We start from the raw sequence: 5,998 nt of genomic DNA, 5'->3' as shown, positions 1-5,998 counted from the left end.
TAAGGAAGGGACAGAAAGGAGTGATTGTGATGGACGTGGAGTAAAAAGGGGCAAGCAGACACAGGTTGAACACGCACAAATTATGGCTTAACGTTGCCACCTTTTTTGTTTTTGAAGTTGAAGTTACAAACCCAAGAATATCATTTGTACATGCACAACTTGCACCATCTATTGACCAGAAGAGGTACCTGCCACACGTGAATATATTTGAATGTGTATTTAATACAGCTAATTACAGTTACAGACAAAGCTCTGCACCTAGTCTTAAGACACTTTAGGTCAAAGAAAAGCTTTTTAAATGCATAAGACAAAAGAAAAAGTTTATTCCTGCACACTGTCAGCACTCAGTTTATAAAAGATACAACTTTTCGGTTATGGATCATCAGACTTCAAATTTACAATATCAAACAACAACTTTATACTAAAGTAAAAAGCTGCAAGAGCCAATACAAAGAGGAGCTAGATCTCAAACAGCTGTGAAAGTTACCACATCAATACATAAAAAAACATCCTTAAAATTAGACAAACAATATATGTCAAGATGTACAGAATCCTAATAAAATAAGGAAAAAGAATCTCGGAGACTGACATGCTCATCACTTGATCTGGTTCACCTGGGCTCCCGGTCCAGGTGCTCACTCTCACTCGGTCTCATGTCTTCTTTTTGGACCTGTCACACCTCCACAGCAAGTAACCATACATACATTTCTTTCATTGCTGATATTATCAATTCCCATATCCTGTTTATTTTATCTAAAGCTATAGTGCGTAGTTTCTGTCGCCCCCATGAGGAATTCTAAGTAATGATATCTTGTCTTGATACCTGATGAAGGACCATGACCCAAACGTATCCCTAGTTTATATTTCAATTTAATATCATACTGTGAATGATTCCACTTTCCATCTATTTCAGTACTGATGGTTAGTTATTGATAGGAGACGTTGGTCTTCTGCAGAGCTACTCAGACTGACTGACTGGGAAACAAGATGCATGAATCCACTACTGGCCAGAGTGTCGTCAAACTGTTCTGAAGTGTACACTGAAATTGGACGTCTGTTAAACATTGCTTTGGTTTTGTCCCTTTTTCTGTTTTTGTATGTGATGCCTGGTGGTTGTTACCACTTAACACCATGTTGGCTTCCCATCAGTGAAACTGCTTCCAATACACACACTGCATTGATGGTTTTGGACAACAGACAAGTCAATATTGATCTTGATATTGTGTCAAAAGTCAATATGTGTCCTCTCTTATCTGGAACGGCTGTTTGTTTTGGTATTTATAAGGGAACTCTTTATTTTTTCTGGTGAATTAAGTATGTTGACTTGTGGAGTATAACATAAGTAATGTGGATTGATGTTAATCATTTACTATAGACCATTTTACACAAGATTTTGACTTGTCTGGTGTTCATAGATCCTAAACTTGTCTTAAATGCACCATCAGCTTAACTCTTTCCCCCACTATGGCTGCCAGTTGGAGTGGCTCATTTTTCTGCTCTAATGGTGTTTGCTTTTACCCTGAAATTTTGCTGTGAAATGGAAAAGCACAAAATAGAGTTTACTGAAGCACAGTGGCTACTGAACTGCACCCAAGCATTGAGAAGGAGGTTGTTATTTTTGTAAAGTATGTCATCAATTTAGAATAACACCTGGAAATCACCTACCAAACTTAAAATGGTTCTTTCCATCCCATCTGTGCTCCTTCTTAACTCCGAAGCCTTAATCGTACTGCTCAGTGTTCAGTGCAAAATGTGAATGTAATTATCAGGTGGATTTTCAGCTGTTTGATTGTCATAGATTTCAGGAGCAGGAGAGAGGTGTTCATTTTTCGGCGTTTTCATACATTTTCCTCAAGTCTGAGTTTTCTGCAGTGACTCGAAAGTGAGACAAATGTGCTTCAGTGTTGATTCACATTTAAGGACCTTTATTTGAATACAAAAGTGGTATTTAGGTTATGAGAGTCATCAGTTTATGGAGTTCTATTTGTGACTAAAATGTGTACGAGGCCCAAATTTAACTCCATGTGTGCTCAATATTGTATGACTTGTTAGACATGTGTATCTGCTCACACTGTGGGGCTCTAGCTGCCCCCTTGGCCTGTGCTGCTGTACTCTCTTGTGCCGATGTAAATACTGAATCTGTATCGCTGTGATGTAAAACAAATATTAAACCAGAGTCTGAGCCTTTTGTCACAGAATAAAGGTTTATTTAAAAATAAAGTTATATCCCTCTTACTCGTCAAGGACTGTGAAAACAAAAAAATGTCATTGGGCAGGTGAAAGACTTGGGTTCCCTAACCCTTCGTTGGCGATGGGGTTTAGGGGTAAATCCCTCAAGAAAATCTGATGTTTTTCAGTAAAAAAGAAAAAGTGATGTGACATCATTTTGGACCATAATTATTACCATATATGTGTCAAAAAACGTTGGAAATGCTAGAGCAGATAATAAATAAACACTCAAAAACTTAAAGACATAGCTTGTTAAAGAAGTCCAACTACAATCATTAGGTATCAGTATTTCTGAGTATCACTTAGTTTTGAAGCTCACATTGATTTTACATTCATTCGGCTTAGTTGCTGCCCAAAACGTCTGCACCTAAGTCTTTTAATGCTAGGAAAAACCCTGATTGCATTTTTCACCTATCACCCCTTGAAACACAATCACCAGCACTCTGGCGATTCAGACACTGGATGCTAACTGACAGATTAAAACACAAGATTGATACATATTTGTATGACTAAAAGTAGCAATTCTTTTATTTAAATTTTTTTTACAATGGAGACATTCAATGCTGAGGTTAACAAAGACAGATAAGGTGAAGAACCTTTTTGTTCTTTTGAAACCAAACAGTTGATAATCTGATGCTCAGAATAAGCCTAACAAAGTTACATAATGCAACAGAACAGCTTTTAGTATTTTGAAAAGAATCCTAAAAAAGTCAAAGTATAGTATGTTGAAAATAAGGCCTAAAAAGTCATAGTATAGTAATTTAAAAATAAATAAGAGTCATCGTATGTCAAAAAGATGATTTAAGTCATAGTATAGTATGTCAAAAAAGTGATATAGTATATCTGAATTCAAATATATAATGAATAACTAAGTCTAATAGAATGCCCCCTGAGAAGTGTTCTGGACTTCTCAAGTGATGCTGACAGTTGGGCTGATCGATGTACAGACTGTGGTCATTAGTCAGCCTCTGGAGACGTAAAGCTCGTACCTTGCCATTACTATTTTTATCACTTTTTTCGACATACTTTACTATGACTTTTACATGGTTGCTGTTTAAACGCTTGAGTCAGTAAATACTTGTACAAATCAATTGTTTGAATATACTATCATTTTAATTGAAGTCTTATTTTCTTATATCTGTTATTGTTTAATTTTAGATATTTTATTTTTAACTACTCGGACACGGAGGGATTTTAATACTGTTCAACCTGCCTTGTTGGTGTGAAATGAAACAAAAACACATCAGTTTCCTCTGCTGTTGAAAAAAAGATGGCTTAATTAATAGAAGTTACACATATTTGGCTACATAGTGGAATAAATACTAAAACCAGAGGTAGAAGAAGTATTCAGATCCTTTACTTGAGCAAAACTATACCACCATACTGTAGTAATACTCGGTTCCAGATAAAGGTACTGCATTGGAAATGTTACCTGAATAAAAGTATGTACAATCAGGAAAAGGTATTTGAAAGTACATACACAATAATATACAACTGAAAACATCCAGAACTACAACACCCAATATGTTCATGTACTAACATAAACCCTTCTGAGCACAGAAATCTTTATTTTCTACCTAGGAAATTGTTTATAAAAATGATGTTTTATGTAAAAAGAGAAAACAAACTTCAACCTTCTGAACACCAAAGCGGCCACCTGACTAGCGGGTTTTAGAAGACGTAACACAGGCGACTTCTACATTTCTACATAGACTTAATATGTCTATATAACATTAACTTTACTCTGTACTGTATTTGCATGTATATAAAAGACGTCAGAGGTTGGACTGCACGCCACACAGCATACTCCTTCCCTAGGCAATAATCATCCGTGGCACTATCCACACGCCATAACCCGGACACACAAACAAACACGGGGTTCCTGTGTCCCGTTGCTAACTTACAGCTAGCTTATGCTAACGTCTGTACAGTTGGTACTTTGGCTGTTTGGGGCGAACAAACAAACGACCCAGCGGTCGCATTCACCGCCATGACAGGTGCTTTTATTTGTCACACACCTACCTGTAGATATGTGCAGCCTCAACAGATGTCATCTGGTAAGAAGAGGAAGCTTCTACAGACCAAGCGAAGGAACATCCTCTCTGTGCTGAAGCTCTGAGGTGGGACATGCTTACTCTCAGGATTAGCTAACTAACAGCTGCTGCGTTGAAGGATTGAGTTCATTTGAAAGGCTCAGATCACACAGAGAACATCGTCCACAGTAAGGATTATGAAATACATCTTGAGTAACTGAGACACTGTGTGTGGAAAAGTATTTTTTCCTCAAACAAAATGTTAATGAAAAAAAGACTCGATGGCTCACATGGTTGTGTTGTTAGGTCAGTAGAGGCATTTTCAGTGCCGTTACCTTGTGTTAGACCCAGGTTGTGTTGTGGTGTTTATGCTGAAGAAGTCTAATAGGACTATATGTAGTGATAGAGCAGAGTGTACGCTGCTGTCTTCCCTGTGTGTTACGTCTTCTAAAGCCCGCTGGTCAGGTGGCTGCTTTGGTGTTCAGAAGGTCGTAGTTTGAAGCCCTCGGCAGGTCTGTCGGGTTTCGAAGGAGTAAACGCGCAAAGCAATGTGTGAAATGTTTCAGAGAATTCGTGCTGAAGCTGAATGTTCTGTCAGCTCATGACAACGATGGCAGCGTTAGTTTTAGAGTTGTTGGTAAGCTGTCAGAGAGGACGTGTGAGTGTGGTAGGCTTGGTGGTGTAGTGCTGCTGTTAGTTGTCATAAATCTCTGAGAACGTTTAGCTGGTTCCATCTTCTCCACTCAGATGGGTTTAGGGTTTGACATTTTGTAGCAATGAAAAGAATGCAGCCAAGGGTGAAAGCAGATTGTAGTTGTTTCCGGTACTACTACCCTCCATCCCTTAATATTGTTCTGCTCAGCTTCATGCATCCCTGAACACACACATTGCATTTATTTAAATTGTGCCACAGAATAGTTTGTTAAGGTTGACAAAACTTTTCAAACCATACAACTTTGCTGGTAATTTGTCAGCCATTGACCGGTGCAGATGACATCATTTGTGTGGTTTGGTCATCAAAAAAATCAAATACGGGAAAATGAAATCAAACGCACCGTTCCAAGCACTGTGTGTGTTTAGTAAGTAAAGAAGTGCGGTCGCCCACCATTATTATGCCAGAGTTCCAGAAGTTGCATAGCTTGTTTGACCTGCCGTCCGTGGTGTTGGAATAAACTGAAGATCACGAAACATCACAACTTATTTTGTCTGTTATTTTATTTTGGAGATTTTTGCCATTAACGACCCACAGCTCTGAATATCAGGCAGTCAGCTGTAGGAGAAGTTGACGTTAGCCAGCAGTAACTAAACAGCTTTGGACAGGCGCTTCCCTCCAGCATGGATTAAAAACCCACTGACACTGGAACAATTTAGAAGCAATTCATGAGAAAACTAATGTCAAATGTCAGCAGCTGTCTTTTCTTGTTGGAAATGTGATGGTGACGGGTTGTTGTATGTGGGTTTTGGCAGGCGGCGGCTGCTGTTCCCACTTCCTGTGTACCGGCACTGCATCATTTAGTGGTATGGCGTATCAGACCCCTTTCCCCCCTGGTTGCAGCCCATATATTAATACGTATCACACATTTCATTTGTTACGGTCTTTGTGTCCGCTGGATTGCAATGCAGCTGCATGCAGTTAACCTTAGGGTGCAGCTCAGATACTAAATGATGTCAGCAAGACACTGCCTGTCCTCTGCATGTGAGCTACAGTTCTCAGCACTAGTAGCTTCACCTTGTGT

This window comes from Sander lucioperca, chromosome 24, assembly GCF_008315115.2.
Source record: "Sander lucioperca isolate FBNREF2018 chromosome 24, SLUC_FBN_1.2, whole genome shotgun sequence".
NCBI classification, from domain to species: Eukaryota; Metazoa; Chordata; class Actinopteri; order Perciformes; family Percidae; genus Sander; species Sander lucioperca.
Note: the sequence above shows the minus strand (reverse complement) of the source record.